Source organism: Dasypus novemcinctus, chromosome 17 (assembly GCF_030445035.2).
Source record: "Dasypus novemcinctus isolate mDasNov1 chromosome 17, mDasNov1.1.hap2, whole genome shotgun sequence".
Taxonomy (NCBI): Eukaryota; Metazoa; Chordata; class Mammalia; order Cingulata; family Dasypodidae; genus Dasypus; species Dasypus novemcinctus.
In genome coordinates, this window is record NC_080689.1 from 52,557,139 (window position 1) to 52,578,167 (window position 21,029).

Consider the following 21,029-nt stretch of genomic DNA (forward strand, 5'->3'; position numbering starts at 1 on the left):
TAGATCATTAACAACTCTGTTATACATTCTATGCAATACATGCTACAGAATAGGCATACTGTGATTCCATTTATTTTTAAAATGTGTGAATATATAAACATATCCAGGTGAGTGTTTGGAAATGCCTGGAGGAGGGAAACAGGCTGAACCGTTGGTAGAGACAACTATTCCCATATACCACCCCTACTATTAACACTTTGCATAATTGTGGTACCTTTGTTACAACTGATGAAAGAATATTATAATTGTACTCTTAACTATACTCTGCTTACATTAGTGTGTATTTCCTGCCCACCCCCCCCCGTACCACCTATTATTAACACCTTGCGTTAGTGCTGTATATTTGTTACTATTCAGAAAGAATATTTTTATAATGTACTATTAACTATAGTCCCTTGTTTATAGTAGGATTCACTGTGTTGCAGTCATTTATCTTATTTTGAAAAGCATTAAAGACAAGAATAGCAATCACCACTAGAATTATTATCAGTTTGACTTGAGAATTTGATGCCATTTTTAAAAATATTTATTTTTTATTTATTTTCCTCCTCTTCCTGTCCCTCCCCCCCAGTTGTCTGCTCTCTGTGTCCATTTGCTGTGTGTTCTTCTGTGTCTGCTTATAAGCAGCACTGGGAATGTTTCTCTTTTTGTTGTGTTATCTTGCTGCATCAGCTCTTCATGTGTGTGGTGCCACTCCTGGGCAGGCTGCACTATTTTCACACTAGGTGGCTCTCCTTATGGGGTGCACTCCTTGCATGTTGGGTTCCCCTACGCAGGGGACACCCCTGCGTGGCATGGCACTCATTGCCCGCATCACCTGTGTGTGGGGGCCAATTCATCAAATGGGTCAGGAGGCCCTGGGTTTGAACCCTGGACCTCCCATGTGGTAGGACAGATGCTCTATCCTTTGAGCCAAATCCACTTCCCTTGATGCCATTTTTAATTGTTCACCTTCACCTATCAAACTTCAAAATTCACCGTTAAATTCTGCTGATAATCTTTCTTCAATTTGTCAGGTCTATTATTTTTAATATACCTCCTTGTCCATTCTCTTTTTTTGAACTTTAAAAAAAATTTATTGACGTGTATCACTCATACATGAACATACATAAACAATAAGTGTATAGTAATAGTTATGAACTTATAAAACAAACATACATAACATCATACAGGACTCTCATACCTCACTCTACCACCAATATCTTGCATTGTTGTTAAACATTTTTAACTAATGATTAAAGAGCATCCTCAAAATATTACTACTAACCAAAGTATTTTCCCCAACCTACCCTATTATTATCATTATTTTTATATCATTTATACATGAACATACCTAAACAATAAGTATATAGTAAAAGTTGTGTATATAAAATGTATAATATCATACAGGGGTCTCATAAATCAACCCTCCACCAACATGTTGCATTGTTGTGAGACTTTTATTACAAATTATGAAAGAATATTGTCCAGGGAAACAGATGTGGCTCAACCAATTGGGCTCCTGTCTACCATACAGGAAGTCCAAGGTTCAATGCCCAGGGCTTCCTAGTGAGGGCAAGCTGGCCCATGTGGCAAGCTGGCCCACGTGGAGTGCTGGCCCATGCGGGAATGTGGCCCTGCGCAGGAGAGCCGCCCTGCATGGGAATGCCACCTCATGTGGGAAAAAGCCTCCCCATGCAGGAGTGCCAGCCAACATGGAGAGCTGGCGCAGCAAGATGACGGGACAAGAGACATGGAGGAGAGAATATAAGAAGATGTAGCAGAACAGGGAGTTGGGATGGTACAAGAGAGTAATCACCTCTCTCTCACTCCAGAAGGTCCCAGGATAAGTTCCCAGAGCTGCCTAATGAGACTACAAGCAGACACAGAAGAACACACAATGAGTGGACACAGAGAGCAGACATTGGGAGAAATAAATTAAAAAATAAATCTTAGAAAAAAAATCTTACTATAATTATAGTCCTTCTATTACACTTGGTGTATTTTCCCCCAATCCACCCTATTATTATTTTTTAAACATATTTTTATGGCAGAAGTTGTAAACTTACAAAACAATCATGCACATGTGCAGAATTCCCAAACAACATCCCTCTGTTGACACATCACACCATGGTGGGACATTTGTTACAGATTATAAGATAATATCACCCGATTATTACCAGGTCCACAGCGTACATTTGGCACACATTTTCCATACTCCCATTATCACCACAGTACTTTTTTGGCATAGATGCAAGAATATGACATTAATACTGTTAACCACAGCCCATCAGTTACTCCAGTTGTATTTTTCACATGCTTTTCCACATTCCCACCTCGCTTCAACAGTGATATATATATTTGCTCTAGCTCACAAAGGACACTCTTGCATCTGTACCATCAATCATAATTCTCATCCACATCTGGGTTTACTGTCCTTTTCAGTCCCAAGATTATTCTCTACCATTCTATCAATTGGCATTTACATCCCTAGACTACCATTTTCAGCCACATCCCCATTTATAAACCAGCTATTTCTCAATATAATGTGTTACCATCAACTCTGTACATTTCCGTACTTTTACAGTGAAGCTAATTCAAACTTCTACACACTTTAAGCATCAGTAGTCCATCTCAGTCCTCCACTTATCTCCTTTAAGAATCCACCACCTACCACCAGGGTTTGAATATTTCCCTACATTTTCTTCTAGAAGCTTTATAGTTCTTGATTTTATATTTAGGTTTTTTATTCATTTTGAGTAACTTTTGTATAATGTGTGAGATAGGAGTCCTTTTACCTTCTTTTGGCTATGGATATCCAGTTCTCTCAGCACCATTTGCTGAATGGACTGTACTGCCCAAACTGGGTGGGTTTGCCATGCTAGTCAAAAATCACTGGACCATACATGTGAGGGTCTGTTTCTGAATCATCAATTTGGTTCCATTGGTCTATATAACTGTCTTTATGAGTACTATGCTGGGTTTTTAAAAAAGATTTATTTATTTATTTCTCTCCCCTTCTCCCTCTGCCCCAGTTGTCTGTTCTCTGTGTCTATTTGCTGCATCTTCTTCTTTGTCCACTTCTGTTGTTGTCAGTGGCATGGGAATTTGTGTTTCTTTTTGTTGCATCATCTTATTGTGTCAGCTCTCCGTGTGTGTGGCACCATTCCTGGGCAGGCTGCACTTTCTTTCGCACTGGGCAGCTCTACCTACGGGGTGCACTCCTTGCACGTGGTGCTCCCCTATGCAGGGACACCCCTGTGTGGCACGGCACTCCTTGAGCACATCAGCACTGCGCGTGGGCCAGCTCCACACGGGTCAAGAAGGCTCGGAGTTTGAACCGCGGACCTCCCATATGGTAGACGGACGCCCTAATCACTGGGCCAAGTTCGCTTCCCTACCTCTCTGTTCTTGGATTGAGCATTTATTTATATAGGCCACCAAGGGGGCAGGGACTCAACCTTGCATGCCCTAATAATGTGGTCAAGTCAAAGCCCTAATCTTAACATAATTTAATCAAAGTTATCTCAGCTGAATCTACTACAATCAAAGGGTCTCATACCCAGAGGAACAGACCAGTTTACAAATATAATCAATATTTCTCTACCTACCATGCTGTTTTTACCACTGTAGCTAGGTAATATGATTTAAAGTCCAGAAATGAGAGTCCTCCAACTTCGCTTTTAAGATGTTTCTGGCTATTCAGGACCCTGTACCCTTCCAAATAAATTTGATAATCATGTTTTCCATTTATTTGAAAAATGCTGATGAAATTTTTATCAGGATTGCACTGAATCTGTATATCAATTTGAAAATTGCCATCTTAATAATATTTAGTCTTCTAATCCATGAGCATGGAATGTTCTTCCAATTATTTAGGCCTTTTTTCATTTCTTTTAACAATGAGTTATAGTTTTCTGAATACACGTGCTTTACATTGTTGGTTGAGTTTATTCCTGAATATTTGGAATTTATCAGTCAGTTATAATTTTTACCACTCTTTTGACACTTTTAATTACTTCAACTGACATAATGTTCATTTCTAGACTCTCTTCCAGGCCTCCCTCTCCTGTCTTTTCTTTTCAGGCTCTAGCACACGTTAGTATTTCCTGCAAAGCTGGTCTCTTGGTTACAAACTCTCAGTTTCTGTTTGTCTGTGAATATTCTAAACTCACCCTCATTTTTGAAAGACAGTCTTGCTGGATATAAGATTCCTGGTTGAAAGTTTTTCTTTTGCAGTATCTTAAATATATCATATCACTGTCCTCTGCCTCCATGGTTTCTGGTGAGAAATCAGCACTTAATCTTATTGGATATTCCTTATACATTATGCATTGCTTTTCTCTTGCTGAATTCTGTCTTTGGCAGTTGGCATTCTGATTAGCATGTGTCTCAGAGTTGGACTATTTGGATTTTTTTGGATGAAGTACATTGTGCTTCTTGGACACAGATATTTATGTCCTTCAATAGAGTTGGGAAATTTTCTGCTCTTATTTCTTCATATATACCTTCTGCCCTTTCCCTTCTCTTCTCCTTCTGGAACACCCATGACACATAAGCTTGCATGTCTCTTCCTGTCACTTAGTTCCCTGAAACCTTGTTCAATTTTCCCTATTCTTTTCTTCATCTGTTCTTTTGTATGTTCACTTACAGAGGCCATTTCTTCAAGGTCACAAATCCTTTCTTCTGCCTTCTCAAATCTGCTATTATATGATTCCAGGGCATTTTAAATTTCATTTAATTGCATCTTTCATTCCCATAAGAGTTGCTATTTTTCTAGTATGCTTTCAAATTCTTCTTTGTGCTCATCCAATGTCTTCTTAATATCCATAATCTCTTTAGTCATTTCTTTGAATTTATTAGGTAAGGAGATTTGTTTAAACATCTGTGATTAGTTGTCTCAACTCCTTTATGTCATATGGAGGCTTATCTTGTTCATCTGGGCCATATCTTCTTGTTTCTTAATGTGGATTGTAATTTTTTGTTGGTATCTTAGCATCTGGCTTATGAGAGTATTTATTCTGGTTGCAGTTTTTTTCTTTCGTTTAAGGCTTCCTGCCCTTTCTCCCTTGCTGGTTGCGTAGTAGGAGCCAAGGATGTAGTTGGTGCTAAAGTTATGGAGGCTTAAGATGCCCTCATTGCCTCAGGACTGATGAAGCTTCTCCCAACTTTCTCCTTTGCCAGGGGTAGGGACAGAGCCACAGCTGTATGGAATAATCCACATGCAGGCCTAGACTGTAGTTGCCCAGAGAGACTGATGAAACTTCACACCCCTTTTCCCTCTGTCTGGGGTGGGGATAGAGCTGCAGGTATGGGCAGAAATTTGTGCAATGTGGGTCCAAAATGACTGCAGTTGCCCTGGTACACTTCTGATTACTCAGTCTGTGCCAGCCAAAGGTACCTGCCATTACCTAGATAGGCTTCCGCCCTGCAAGAGGTGAGGATGAAGCCTGGCTAGGGCTGCTAGGTAAAAGGAACCAGTCCCTAGCTTCACGGTGATTTTCAGTCCTCCCTGCTTCCCCTCGTGGGAGGTGCAGAGTTAAGATGTCAGCTACCATCTGACTTGGAAAATGTCCCAACTCTATTGAAGGACATAAATATCTGTGTCCAAGAAGCACAATGTACTTCTGACTTGGACAACTTTAGCTGTTCTTAGGATTATACTTTAGCCTGCTGAATTTACTAATCAGTAGCTGGAGCTGGTGCCTAACTGTCTCTTCCTCCTTCCTCCCTTGTTTTTGGGAAGTGGACCTTCCAATTCCAGCTGTGGAACAGCTCCCAAGGTGGCTTTTGCCTCCAGTGGAGGATGGCCACTGGTCTCCAGGGTATGGTGGTGCATTCTACTTGCAAATTTTCTCTGCAGATGGGCAGTCTCCTGCTTCCATTCTTTCAGAGATGTGCAGGATGCTCTTCTGGTCTCCTGGAGCCCCCAAACAGGTGCTTTAGATAGCTCTGGGTGTTTACTAACTACCCTGTAGCAGAAGCTGACTCAAGGAGTTCCTTATTCTGCCGCCATCTTGCTAGTTGTTTCATACATTCTCTTTTACTAGGACTATACTTACAAGTTGCCCTTTACTCCTTCCCTGTAATCCATGCTAACGTAGCATGAATACAAAACAGCATTTCCTAAAGCATAGTTCATGAAATACTAATTTTTCAAGATGTTCTAAGAAAGCAAGCTTGGAAATTTGCATATAATAGTCCCTTCTCTGAGACTAACAACAGTCCCCTCCTGGGTTATTCATTTAAACACACATAGATGCACCAGTACTCACCCTTAATATGCAAAAGGATGCATTCCTAATTTATCAGAATAATGTTGGGTGGGTTCTTAAGATGAGTTGTTAACATCAGTTACTACTACTTTGTTGAGTTAGAAATATAAAACCACAAAATCCTTGAAAATAAAAATCTATCACAAAATATTTGCCAGTGGGTTCAAATATTTGTAACTTTGCTATTTAGCAGATGTATTGCAAGAACTCCTACCCCAAAGGGTTCTTTTACTCATTTAACAAATAGCTGTTCAAGATCTACTGCATAGTAAGATTACTGTGGTGAGCGAAACCAGACACAATCACTGCCCTCCTGGAACTTTCATTTGAGTTGATAACATAGATATTAATTAGAGGGTCACACATTAAATGTAAAACTAGAACTGTGATGAGTGCCAAGAAAAGGTACATGATGATGTGACAACATATCATTGGGAATAGAGTTTTTCAGCAAAGGCTTGTCTGAGGAATTGATAACTGGTGGTCTGGAATCTAAGGGTAAGAATGTGTTACCTCAGTGAAGAGGGGTGGAGAAAAGGCATTTTAGTCACAGAACAGGTTGTACAAAGGCCCTGTAGCAAGAGAAAGCATGTGGAGCATAAGGGATTGACAGATGCCCAATGTGTCTGGGGACTGAGATTGAAAGGGAAAGTAGTAAGAGATGAAGCTAAAAAAGTAGGAAGATGGGACCAGCTCAGTTTTGCCTTTACCTTAAGAATAGTGCAATGTTATAATTTTTAAAAAGTTAAATTTATCAATTTAATTTTTGGAATAGATAACATATTCACATAATTCAAAAACAATAATAAATTATGCAAAGATACATAATCAAAAGTCTTCTTCCCATCCCTGCTGCCCTCACACCCATGATTCCCTCCCCCTCCCTCAGTTAACCATAGTTGCCAGTTTCCTATTTATCCTTCCAGAGTTGCAAATGGGTTTTAAGCAGGGGAGTAATGAATTTGTTTTTAAAAAATCATTTTGGACACAGTCTGAAAAATAGACTGGTGGAGAACAAAAGTAGGAATAGGCAGAACAGTTAGGAAGTGCTAGAGGGGTCTAGAAGAGCAAGGAAATGAAGTGCCTCTGACTAAAAGGATAAGGGAGGGGATGCAGACCCTCTGGCAGATATGAGAGATGTTTAGGAGCTATAATCAGCAAGAATCCAAGATTCCCTGTGTGTGTGTGAAGGGAGAGTTAGGTAAAGAGGAGACTGGTTTCAAGGATACAGATGACTTCTAGGGTTCCGGTTTCCATAAGGAGATGGAAGGGAGAGCCATTTACTGACATTAGGAATGGTGTACCTGATAGAGAGGTTCAGAGTTCCATTTTGAAGACACAGTGTTTGCAATTATCTTTGAGGCACTCAAGAAGACGTGAATTAGGCAGCTGGATTTATGAATTTGGAGCAAAGAGGAAAGGGCTGAGCTCTAGAGAGAAGCCATTCAACTATGGGTATAAATTGGATAATCCAGGAGTTTAGTGTAAAAAAGAGAAGGCTTAAATTGGGCCTTGAGGAATTCCAACATTAATGACAGGGAAAACAGTAGGGGGCCAAAAGAGAGACAGAGAATAATGGCTAGAGAGGTAGAATGACCACTGCAAGAGTGAATTGTAATGGGAACTAAGAGAAAAAAAGTATTTCAAGAATAAGAAAGTGGTCAGTAGTGTTCAACACTGCTGTGTATTTAAGATGAGAGTTTTTTAAAAGTTTATTGGATTTAATAATATGAAGGATTTTTTCAACCTTAATAGTAAATTTTTCCACATAATAATCAGAGAAAAGCATGATTGAAGTCAGTTGGATGGTAAGAGATAAGAAATCAGAGACTCCAAATAGAGACAATTCTTTTGAGAAATCTGATTTTGAAGGAAAGAGGTAAGACACAGTAATACCTAAAAGGGAATGTGAGATTGAGCAAGAGTTGTTATTTCCTTAAATGGAAGTTTAGCCTACTTGAAAGTTGATTAGGAAGATCTAAGTGAGAGAAAGTTTGAAATTATTTATTTAAAGATTACGTATCTGTGCCAGTCATGTTCTAAGCATTTTGCATACATTAACTTATGTAATTTTTACAATAAATCTATGGGTTAGGTATTTTCATCTTCATTTGATAGCTATATAAACTCTGGCACAGAAGGTTAAGAAGTTCCCCAAAGTCACACAGCAAGTAACTGGTCAAGCCCCAGGAAGAACAGAGCAGTACGTGTTCTTCACGATTATGCTGGACATAAGAGAAATGTGAGACTTCGCCCTCTCCGGGCCTGAGAAAGCCACAGGGAATGGAATCCAAAGTCTATGCGTTCTCAGTTCATGGCACTCTTCATTTCTCAGTAATTATTTCATGGTGCTCCTAGGCTAAAGGAAATGCCAACAATTCTATTTAATAAATAGAATATTTAATAAATATTTAATATTTTAATAAGTATTTATGTCTGAATAACTTAGTAGCCATTTTACAATGTAATGAACATAAATTGAATGAAAAATATTTTTATTTCATTCCCAAGTAACCACAATTAGTTACCAAACAGTGTGTGCACTAATAGAAGTTGGTCCTTTGCATAACTTCTCAATGCTTGGAATCAGACTGGACACCCTCATCCTCTTTCCTGTTCTAAAATAACTGATGTGTGGTACTTGCTTTTTATCACAGAGACACCCGAAAATTCAGCTTCTTAATGATATGACAACATTGAAAGGAATACAGTGTAAGTTAATGTTGAAATAATGAACTACCTGGAGCTAGTAGTTTGTGTAGTGTGTGACAGATGTTTCTGTTTTCACTACAAAATTTCACTGTGCACACACTTACACACACACACTGTGAATTCACTGCAGCCTCTGTACAGTTTGGGAACCACAACTCTAGGTGGAAGACTTGGACTTAGGTAGGAGGATGGATTGTTCTTCTATTAGGGCAGAAGGATATACACAGACACGGGTAGATTTATATGTATGACACTCAGTGCTAATTGGGCTCACTATTCAACCTGGAATTCTACTCAGACCCAGAAGATTACCAAATGACACTTCTTCACTGTGGAGGGCCATTGTGAGTATTTCATATACAGACACTGTTTCAAGGGACGTCCTTGCTATAACTATTTTTCATTTCAGTCATTGGTTAAGTAGTAAATACACTAGTTTTATTTAAAAAAAAAACCTAAGGGGCATAAATTACAAGTTGGCAACAGCACTTGTGTTTTCTTTATCAGACACGCTGCTTTATTCAGAACCTTCTCTAATATGTCATGAGCATATAGTTTCTGGGTTCCTACACCGAACCTTACATGCTTAGTTTACAGGTACAATTCTATCTAGCACATTCCAACCTATGCATCTTATATGTAGTTCTGAATTTGAAATGTCATGTTTTAAATTTCTGTATAAAACTTCAGTACAAATATTCCAATATTTTTGTATTGAAAGTCTTCTCATTAGCTAGCTATGGAAGTATAATTTGACTCTCCCTTTAAAAAGTAGATAAATATTTGGTATGTGTTTCTACTTTGTAAAACATGAAAATCAATGAGAGGAATGAGATTACTCAGAATTTTTAATTCATTTAGTTTTACACTTATTTATTAACTATAACAATATATGAGGGGAATTCATAATCCTGTACTGGCTTCCTCTGCAGTAAAATACCTTGAATCTTCCAATATTAAAAGACATGAATGCCAAGGGCTAAAGCAGAAAACTATGAGTTTCTTTAAAGAAATGTTTTTAAATGAAAACAATTAATAAAAGAAAGAACCATTTATGATGAGAACAGGAAGGAAATGTTAATTGATGATACAAAGATACATTATTATAAAGAAGATCAGTTTTCTTTGCCATAACCCTGCTCCAAAACCAAGTTCACATCTTATTGTATTAAGAGTAAAGAATCAATACATCAGTGGATTATCATAGGTCATAAATTTTGGATTGAGATAGTAGAAATATGATGGAAATTTTCTTTCTTGAAAGGAAAAAAGTGTTTGCCTAAAAAAGAATAATTACTAAGGCATTATGTTAAGCTCACTAGCTGAACATTTAGATTACTCAAGTACATAAACACATGTTCTTTGTTTGAAAAGGAGTCTGTGGGGGTGTGATGGTCATGTGTGTACAACTCTGATCTCCTTCAAAGGGACTGAGACTGGAGCACAGTTGGCTGAGAGAGGTCACATGTCCCCAGGTGGCTACCAGACAATGCCTAAGCATGGAGAGGCTGTAGGGCCAGTCCAATCCTGTTCAACAGGGGATTCCTCTAATGAGCAACTTTGGCTCAGGGATTCCCCATTTGACCTGGCTGAATCTTTTCAGCACTGTGCGGCAGCCTTCCTGCAGCTCTTCCTACCCAATTCTCCTTTCTTCCCTCTCCCTTCACAGGTTGCAGGTCTGCATCCACACTCGAAAGCTTTCCCTCCTACTTCTGCTCCCTTGCACTTTATCTTTCACATCTCCCCCAAAAGTCTCTTGTATGACTAGGACCATTTTGGAATCCCCTTCTCAAAAGACGCAAAATGATAGTGGGAGGGCTTAAAACATGACTTTAATTAAATACATGCATAAATTTTTTACAAGTCAAAGTATGTTTGGAATTAAAACAGCTGTTCACTGCCTTATCCCCCCACAGCCTATCATCCCCCTCTCAAAGGTAACCATTTTCATTTCTTTTAGCAGCTTCTTCTGGTTCTAGTTCCACATTTCTAATTTACTGTAGCAGTCAGGCTTGCACTCAGGTGCATATAACAGAAACCTGAAAATCATTACTTAACAAAACAGAAGCTTATGTTTTTTTTCACATAAGAAATCTGGAGTTAGGCAGTCCATGGCTGATAGGTACAGGCACCTAGTTTCTACCCCTTCCAATTTATTAGGTGGCTGTCATCAACATTGCTCCAGCAATTAATTGTCCTCTTTCCCTGCATCAATTTCCACCCCCTACCCCCACTCTACTGGCTCACTCCCATTAGCATGCTAACATGTTATTCTCCCATCTAAAAAAGAAAGAATAAAAACCTCTTTTGACCCCACCTCTTCTCAAGTGCCTGCCCTATTTCCCCATTTCCCTTTATAATATAACCCTTTGTTATGTTGTAAACCCCTAGGTTTTTTCCTCCCATTTTCTCTTAAATACATTCCAATAAGACTGTCACTGCTCTTATCCAGGCCACCAAAATCCTCCACCCAGTGGTCAAGTCTCAGACCTTGTCTTACTTACCATTATCACTTGACTATCTCCTTGAAACCTGCTCTCTAGGACCCCATTCTCCCTCCACTGTGATCTCCCTCGGGCTACTTCTTCCCAGTCTCTTTTTCCATTTTCCCAGCCCCCAAATGCTGGAGGGCCCAGGGCTCAATATTTCAGTCTCATTACTACACTCACTCCCTTGATGATCTCCACCAATCTCTTTGCTTTACATCATCTATGTTGCTTCCTCCCAAACTTACATTTTCCAACCTTGATCTTCATCTACAAACTCCAAAACCAACTATTTAATCTGCATATCTAATAGGTATTTTGAACAAAACGTGTCCAAAACTGAACTCCTGATATTGCCCCCAAAAATGTCTCTTCCATTCTTCCCCATCTCAGTAAATGGCAATTCCATTCTTCCAGTTGCTCAGAAATTTCTAGACCCCACATTTGATCCTTTAGCAAATTCCAATGGCTCAACACTCAAATCTGTCCAGAATCTGGCCACTTCTCACCACCTCAACCACTACCTTCCAATCAAAGCCACCTGTCTCACCTGGACTAACTGATCCACCGGCTTTGATCCTGTTCCCCTTACAATCTGTTCCTATCAAAATAGAGTGATCCAGTTAAAAAGTAAACCAGATCACGCTTCTTCCCTCTCAAAACCCTTCAAGGGCTTCCTTTCCATATCACTCAGAGCATAAACCAAGCCCTTTCAATAGCCTAGCTATTGAAGACTAGTGTCTCTTTGCTCTCTGACCTCAAGTCCTATTACTCTCCTCCTTGTTCATTCCATTCCAGGCACAGATTCCTTACTGTTCTTCAACCATGCCAGCTTTACTCCCATCTTAGGGCCCCCAAATTTGCTGTTCCCTCTGCCTGGAACCATCTTCTCCCAGATATCTTCCATGGCTTGCTCCTTTACTTCCTTCATGTTTTCAACATGGTACTTCTTCCAGGGAAGGCCTTTCCTGGACACTAGATATCAACCCCATCCTGCCTGCTTCCACATACTTACTACCTTTAGTGTTTTATTTTACAACAGCAGTTTTACTCTCTTTCATACTTCGTATGTTACTTATCAATCTTTTCTTAAACGTCTTCCTTCTTAGAACATAAGCTCCATGAGAGCAGGGATATTGGTCATTTTTGTCTGTTTTATTCACTGCTATCCCCAGCACCTACAATACCATTTGGTAGAAAGTAGGTACTAAATAAATATGCATTGCATGAATGGATGGCCACAAGCTGGCCTCTGGCCTCCAGACATCATATCCAAAATCTGGCTGGAAGGAAAAGGAAAAGAGCAATAGCTACAAAGGCACATCCCAATTGAGTCTGGGCCCTATTTAATTAGCTTTCTTGGAAGTCCCACCAGTGACCTCTGCTTATTTTGGCCAGAACTGCTTCCTAGGGCCACCTCCAGCTTCAAGGGAGACAGGGAAGCTATGTATTTTAAATTGATCATAATTGCCACCCTGAGCATCAGGGTTCTGTTCATAAGAATGGATACTAGGCAAGCAACTAGCAATATCTTCCATATATGTTATTTATTGATTAGCCACTACCATTATCATGCACGAGGATTTAATTCTCTTATGTGATCTCTGTCCCCATTTTGTCTTTATCCTTCTGTTATGGTGAAATTATAATTTTTGGTTAAATTAATATTCATTGTTTACCTTATAACTCATAGTGTTTACTGCTGATTCATGATTCAGTAAATTATGACTTTTCATTTCTGTACAAGTTTGTTTTTCTCAGATAGTAACTGCCTTGTTTTTCATTTACTCAGTTTTCTATGTACCTACCAGAAATTTTTTCTGAACTCTCCAACAGCCTCTCACTGAAATGTCCATACACTCAAATATATCAGATGATATGTAAGTCCCTTTCACCCTCCCCCTTGCATCCCTCCTGGAGGCTTCTGTTCCCTGGTCCAGTTTGGATTAGCTGCTTTATCAGCTTAAGGTACAGTCATCATTCTGAGACTTCTCTTCACCTCTTTCCTGTGTTAGACCCCTGTTTCCCGGATCCCAAGAATCTTGTTTCTTGGTTTATTCTGTTTTAGGGTAGCACAAACTCCAACATCTTCCTGAGAAAAGTGCACAGCAGGTTAAGTTTTATAGAGATTAAGAAGTCTGAAAATGTCTTTGCTTGAATGACAATTCAGGACTCTAAATATAGAATTGTAGGCTAAAAATCACTTCCCTACAGAATTTTTCAAAAAATTATTGAGTCCTTTCAAAATGGAAATGTGCATCTTCCAGTTCTAGAAAATTTTCTTGTGTTCTTATTTTTTATTTTTTTATTTTATTTTATTTAATTTCCCCCCCTCCCCCAGTTATCTGTTCTCTGTGTCTATTTGCTGCATCTTGTTTCTTTTGTCCGCTTCTGTTGTCGTCAGCAGCACGGGAATTGTGGGCGGCGCCATTCCTGGACAGGCTGTACTTTCTTTCACGCTGGGCGGCTCTCCTTATGGGGTGCACTCCTTGCGCTTGGGGCTCCCCTATGCAGGGGACACCCCTGCGTGGCACAGCACTCCTTGCGCGCATCAGCACTGCGCATGGGCCAGCTCCACACGGGTCAAGGAGGCCGGGGGTTTGAACCGTGGACCTCCCATGTGGTAGACGGACGCCCTAACCACTGGGCCAAGTCCGTTTCCTGTTCTTAATTTCTTCCCTTCTGTTTTCTGTTATTAGTTAGGTCTTGGACCTTCTGACTTGATAATCTTTCTAATCTTCAATCATCTATCACTCATTATTATGTCCTTTTGTCAGTCTGTAATGCATGATAGGGATATTTCAATTTATCTTCTAATCTTTTGATATTTTTCTACTTATGTTGTCATCTTTGATTTCCAAGAGTGATTTCTTGCTTCCTGATTATTCCATTTTAAAAATAGCTATTGTTGTTTCAATGATACAGTAGTTCCTCTTATTTCTCTGTGGATATTAATCTTTATACCTTGAACTTTCTTCTGTTTTTTGCACTGCCCCTGATTCATTTTATTTTTTTAGATTTATTTTATTTATTTCTCTCCCCTTCTCCCCCGTTGTCTGCTGTGTCTATTCACTTTGTGTTCTTCTGCCTCAGCTTGCATTATCCAGTGGCACCGGCAAACTGCGTCTATTCTTTGTTGCGTCATCTTGCTGTGTGGATCTCTGTGTGTGTAGCGCCACTCCTGGGGGGGCTGTGTTTTTTTCACGTGGTGCAGCTCTCCTTGCTGGGCACACTCCTTGCACGTGGGGCATCTCTACACAGGGGTGCCCCTGCATGGAACGGCACTCCTTGCGCACGGCAAAACTGCATGTGGGCCAGCCCACAACATGGGCCAGGAAGCCCTGGGGATCGAACCCTGGACCCTCCATATTGTAGACCAACGCTTCCCCTGATTCATTTTATATTCTCTTTGTTTTAGACTCACAGTCTTCAGATTTACAGACTGGAGAATTTCTTTAAAAGTATGGTGATCTGTGGCTCTCATTCTAAAAGTGAATCACTGAAAAACGGACTGGAAGCTTGTAGGAGTGGGCAAGCTTGTCAACACGGGCTTCACTGTAGGGAGACTGGTTGGCATGCCTACCTCCTAAAGGGGACTGCCCAATTATCAATACTATTAGCCTTTGCTCTGGGGAAATGATCGGTTTTTCAGAGAAGGGTTCTCTAAACAAGTTACCTGGAGACATGAGTCTACTTGCTGGAGGGTGGAAGGAGTTCAGGGAAATTTCTCCATTTCAAATGCAGACATTCACTTAATTCCCTTATTCTCAGTCTAACCCCCTAACTTTTGCTCTCTATTGAAGATTTGTGTCTTGAAAACCACAAGCCCTCTGATTCTGCGTGTCCAGAAAATAATTATCCCATTCGTTTGCTCTTTATACAACCTTTCAGCATATCCCCTTATTTTCTGTTCCATCTTCTTTTGTGCTCAGTGCTTCCAGCATATGTGCCTTTCATTTACTTCCCATTGATATCCCTCACTGCAACAACCAAGGTTACAGTAAATTCTATATTTTATACAAGCTAGCACTCAGTCATCCGATTTTAATAACTTACAAAAATTGATTGATATTCTCTTTGCACTCGTGAATTTATATACTTTTTTATGCCTTTACTATAATCAAGTGAAATTGTAAGAGGAAGTGGAAATAACCACATGATTTTAATCAGTCATGTTCAATGGGAAGGCCTGTGGATTCTGTATCTCACTGTAACTGAGGATAAATTTATTGAATACTTTTTTGATATCTACTTTTTCCTGAAAAGCAGTATGGTGGAGTGGCTAAGGGCATGACCTTTGAAGGCAGACTGTCTCACTTTGAATCCTGGTATAACTTAGTAGTTGTGTAATTAAGCTATATTTGTTTCCTAATGTATAAAATGAAGATAATAGTAACTATCTCATAGGGCTGAAGGAGTAAAATAGATTATTTGTTCTATAAAATATAAAACTGAGTTAATATTTCTAAAGTACTGAAAAGACTGCCTGGCACATAGCAAGTGCTATATAAGTGTTTGTTAAATTAAAAAATATATGTTCCAGTAATACAGGAATTCAATAGCTATATACAGAATTATAGAATATCCAATTGGAGAATACCAGAGGCAACTAGAATTATGACTTCCAGTCAATTTTTAATAATTTTTATAGGCATAAATATGTATTGTTGGCAAATAAAAATTTTTTATTTTATAGATGGGATTGTACTATACATAAGGTTATATGTTTATTAATGACAGGCATAATAAGATGGCTTCAAATATTTCTCTACTATAAACAGTTTACTTGAATATTTGTGACTATTTCTCTAGGATACATATCTAACAATGGAATTAACTGGCAATAATATACTCCAACAAGTAGTTTATGAGAATATCCATTTCCCCACAAAACCAACATTTGGTGTTCCTGTTAGATGTAAATATTTGCTTATCTGCAGAGTGAAAATATAGTATCTCACTGCTATTTTAATTTGCACATTTGTAATGCTCGGTGAAAAAAAGCTCCTTTTAAAATCATCTGTGCTGAGAAGGTGCTAGGGAAATTGGATTGAGGAGTAACACACAAGCAGGTTCAACAATATTGGTAATGATCTAATTTATTAGTTCAGTGTAGGGTTCAACATGGGCTTATTTTAGGACACATAAAAAAAGAATAAATTATATAAGTACCCAATATTATGTAATAAAAATTTTAAACCATATGCAGAGTATATCATCTTTTAAGCAAATATTGTAAGTACATTTATATGTAGTAAAAGGACAAAATGTCAACAAGTAAATAGTAGGTAATACTGAGTGGTAGGATTAGATGATTTATGCCCTTCTGGGCTTTTCTGTGTTTTCCAAATTTTCTGCCTTGAACATGTGGTTATCTTTGTAATTTTAAAGAAAACCATTAAAGACTATTTTAAAAAGTGAGAAAATGTAAAGTGCTAAGCTATCACCTGCTGCTAAAATGGTTTCATTGGCCCCAAAGGGGTCCTAGACAGTGTTATTCATTTGTTTATAATATTAGTGAAACTAGCCCAACCACACAACAAACAATAGCTTTAGTATAGGTCAAAAGAGGTCATAAAATGAACATGTATGGACAAAAAATTTCAGGCTACCTTTCTAGTCCAACTTGCCCAAATTAAATTCTACCTTCAAAGTCCACTGTAAATCCAGTCTCCTTCATGAAATCTTAACCAGCTACTGTGATTGATTGAACAACAATTCCTGAAATTCAGCTGTGCTTTAGATAATGCAACCAGCAATTTTGCACATAACCCCAAATTATTCTTTTTTTTTTTTCACATCAGTTTTGTTTCGCATGTACATTTGAAATCCTTTGAAGATATGGGGTTCCATTTAATATTTTCAATAGTCCTAGCATAAAGATGGGGTTTATTGCTGAAACTCAATAAATGCCTGTTGATAGATAGCTTAATTATGACAATATGAAAACTTATAAGTACTGTAGTTAAAACAGGGGACAAAGTATCCTTTAAGCCTATTTTTCAGGCTTCCTGACGTCTAAGTTCTCTGATTTTTAAGGAAACAAATTCTCTCTAATTCTTCATCATTCTGATTGCTATTTCTGTTTCTTCTGCTGGCTCGGGTTTTCTTATCTCTAAATGGGAGAATCCTTGGCTCTTCTCCCAATACTCTCACCTCCTCTCGTGAGGCTGCCTATTGGAAGGTTTAATGCCACCTCTTTGCTGCCTTCTCTCAAACCTTAGCTCCCACCTTTCACTCTAGTTCCATATTTCCAATAATATCGTCACTTGACTACCTTTGATTGCTTACCATGTAACATAGCCAAAACTAAATTTTACGCCATTCTAAATTTCTCTGGTTTTTAAAACTCTCTGCAACTTAGCCTTACTATATTTATCCTTTGAAACGATTTCTCTGCTCCTGGCTCTCGTGCTTTATCCTATATCTCATTGCCAAACTAATCCTTTCATAAGTCTAATTTTAATGTGTCACTTCCCTGCTCTAAACATGTTTACAGTGTTACATAGTAAAGTATCAATACCTTAGTGCAACATTCAAAGACCCCAACATGAGGTTCCAAGTTGCTTTCCAAACTTAACTATTTTGTTCTTCAACATAAACTGTGTGTTCCCAAAAGGGCCCTCACTACCATATAGACACCCCATTTAATTCTCACTTGAATACTTGAGTTAATTTAATCTCTTTTTCTGGAATGCCTTTCCCTTTTCAGTCTCATCAAATTTTCCATGTCTTTAAGGTCTAATTAAAGTTAAAATTTCTTCATAAAATTCTTCCTAACTAGTTCAGAGTATACTGATCTCTGCTTTCTCTAAACTCCTGTCTTTTTACTTGGTGGCATACAACTTTGCATGCATTAGTATCCTAGTAATTTCATGTGTCTATTATCCTGGACTACATTATACTGGAGACTCAGCCCACGTGGGCCTTGCATTTTAGTGACTCCCACACTGCCCCCCACAATGGTGGGCAGCCAAAAAGTACTGTGATGGGTTTTGTATAAATAATATGCTATTACCAATAGTTGTAATGTGAAACCATGTTACTATTCATGTCTTATGAGAAAATCAAATTGATTTTCCTACAATTTGATGAAAGGAAATTTCGATCAGATGATCATGCTATCCATTCTGTGACTGAGAAAGTTATGATTTAATGCGTTCCATAAGGTAACAATTTATCTGTGAAAAAGCTGGGAAATAATTCATTTTCAAAGAGGCTGTTAAATAATCCATTATGGGAACTGAAAAAGGAAACTATCTTTTCTTGGTATTTTAAAATTGTGTCTGGAAACACAATTGAATTGTTATATAAGGAAACCAAAGTAAAACTGAGTAAATTAATTATTTTTATACATAAATAGTTCAAATAATTTAATCTAAGAAACAAATATATGTAAAGTTATATATTTGCTTAATAAGAATTTGTTTTTAACTATAAATAAGAATGTGAGTTAGGAGTAGATAAAGCTCAAGTGGTTGAACACCTACTTCCCATGTACAAGGTCCTGGGTTAAATCCCCTGTACCTCTCAAAAGATTAAATTAAATTAAATTTAAAAATTTAAAAAAATAAAACAAAAAAACCAACTCTCATTGGGGAGAAGATGTATCAGTGGTTGAGTGCCTACTTCCCATGTACGAGGTCCTGGGTTCAATCCCTGGTACCTCCTAAAAAAAAAACAAATGTGAGCTGAAACACAGTACTTGCAGGAATTAAAAAATTCCACCAGAGAAGTGAACAATCTTAATAGTGTTTTAATGCTTAAACTACTATTCTCTAAGAATGGTTTGTAAAATGGTTTAAGAAATTCAAAGCAGATTATTAAACTCTTTCTCTTAAAAAAATGACTTTTAGGAGACCAAAAAACAGTAACAACAACAAACCAGTGAGAAATATATATCTAGTGAAACTAAAACTCTAAATTATGTCTCATACCTTTTAATGCCTTTCAAACAGGAAAAGTCTGGAAAATCAACTTCAAAAGACAACTTTTTCCCTAAACATATGTATAGGTGAGTGGATGAATAAGGTTAGAAGGTATCTCAAAGGCCCTAAAGAAAGTGTCCCACAATGTGGGAACTGACCTGGAACCGTGGGTGGTTGGAAGTCAAGTTTACTTGATAAAATATATCATCAAAATGTGCTGGTAGTAGGAGGTCTATTTTAGGAATATCTCATTGATCAGAAACATAAAGCACAAAATATTACAACATAAACAGACATAAATTCCATTGGAAATGCTAAAAGCATTCTCACTGGTACAACAGCTTAAGAAACCAGTATTGTCAGGCTGCTGTAAACCACCAATGTCTTAGACTATATCATGGAAATATTTTTTCTGAGTTAATTCAATAATGAGGGGCATCCCTCTCTATAACTTAAAAGAATAAAACCTTACTTATTAAGTTAAAACGCAATAAAGTCTGTCTAAATAGGATTGCCAATTGGGATGTTCCACTGCATATTTTAAGATCCCTGACATGTTCCAACCTACCCTGTGTGATGGAAAGGGTGGAGGCCATGAGACACACCCCTTACTATAGGTGGCGGGCTTGCCCTCCAGTCAAATAATTTTGAGCCTGTTTTTAAGGTGAGTAATGACATTAAGAACTATAATTTGAGTTGTACTAAGTTTTCTGGAGCCTATTTTGTATTCAAGTTTTAATGTTTGACTAAAACTTATTTTTATGCAAACAATTTAATTTTCTTAAAATTCCAACTTTTTGAATCATATTGTAAAGTGAATTTAAGAAGAATCATGGTTCTAAGAATATTAATTCAGCCTTGTAAATAGTTTCTGGAAAATAATTTATGCCAGTTGAGGAGGTAGCTAAGTTACCTCCACGACCTTTAAGTTAGTTTAAACAAACAAAAAAAAGGAAACAGAGTCCACTAAAATGGTAGTCTATATTAAGATATGTTTGTAATTATTACAAATTTGATGTTGTTAATTTAAGGGTAGGGCCACGGGCCTCAAGTTCTAACAATTTTAGTTAGACCTAAAATAAATCACACTGTAAACAAGTAAAAATTTAAACTGGTACAGGAAGTTTGATTCCTTTATAGAACTATTATTAAATATTAATAGTACTGATGCAACTTCAATTACACAGATGAGCAGAATATGAATTGATAATTATTCTTTTTATTGTAAGCAAGTAAAATTTTTCCAGGTAAATAGTAATTTTTAAACCTATCAGCAAAGCTGAGTCATTTATCTATCTATTATTTTGTGATCCACTAATTAGCCTATTATGTTCTGAATCTTGGCCCATTTAATATCTAGCTCGCCCTGTCTAGTAATGCATCCAGTAAAAATTTTTGTGATGGAAACATTTTATCTCCACACGATCCAATATGATAATGTACTTACTGAGCACTTAAAATGTTGGTAGTACAACTGAGGAACTGAATTTTAAATTTAATTAATTTCAATTAGTTTTCATTTATATTTATATAGCCACATGTGACTCGTGGTTACTGTATCAAACAGTGCAGCTTGAATGAACCCTTTCAAAAAGTAAGACCACATGCCTTGTTACATTAGGTCTAACTCTAGTCTGCTGTCAATCTGT

The 21,029-nt window shown here is 37.9% G+C and overlaps 1 protein-coding gene across 4 annotated transcripts in view; it reads right to left on the minus strand.

The window, feature by feature from the left end:
• Positions 1-21,029, minus strand: part of WDPCP (WD repeat containing planar cell polarity effector) — a 407,401-nt gene that overhangs the window by 229,352 nt on the left and 157,020 nt on the right. The gene's annotated exons all lie outside the window — the stretch shown is intronic.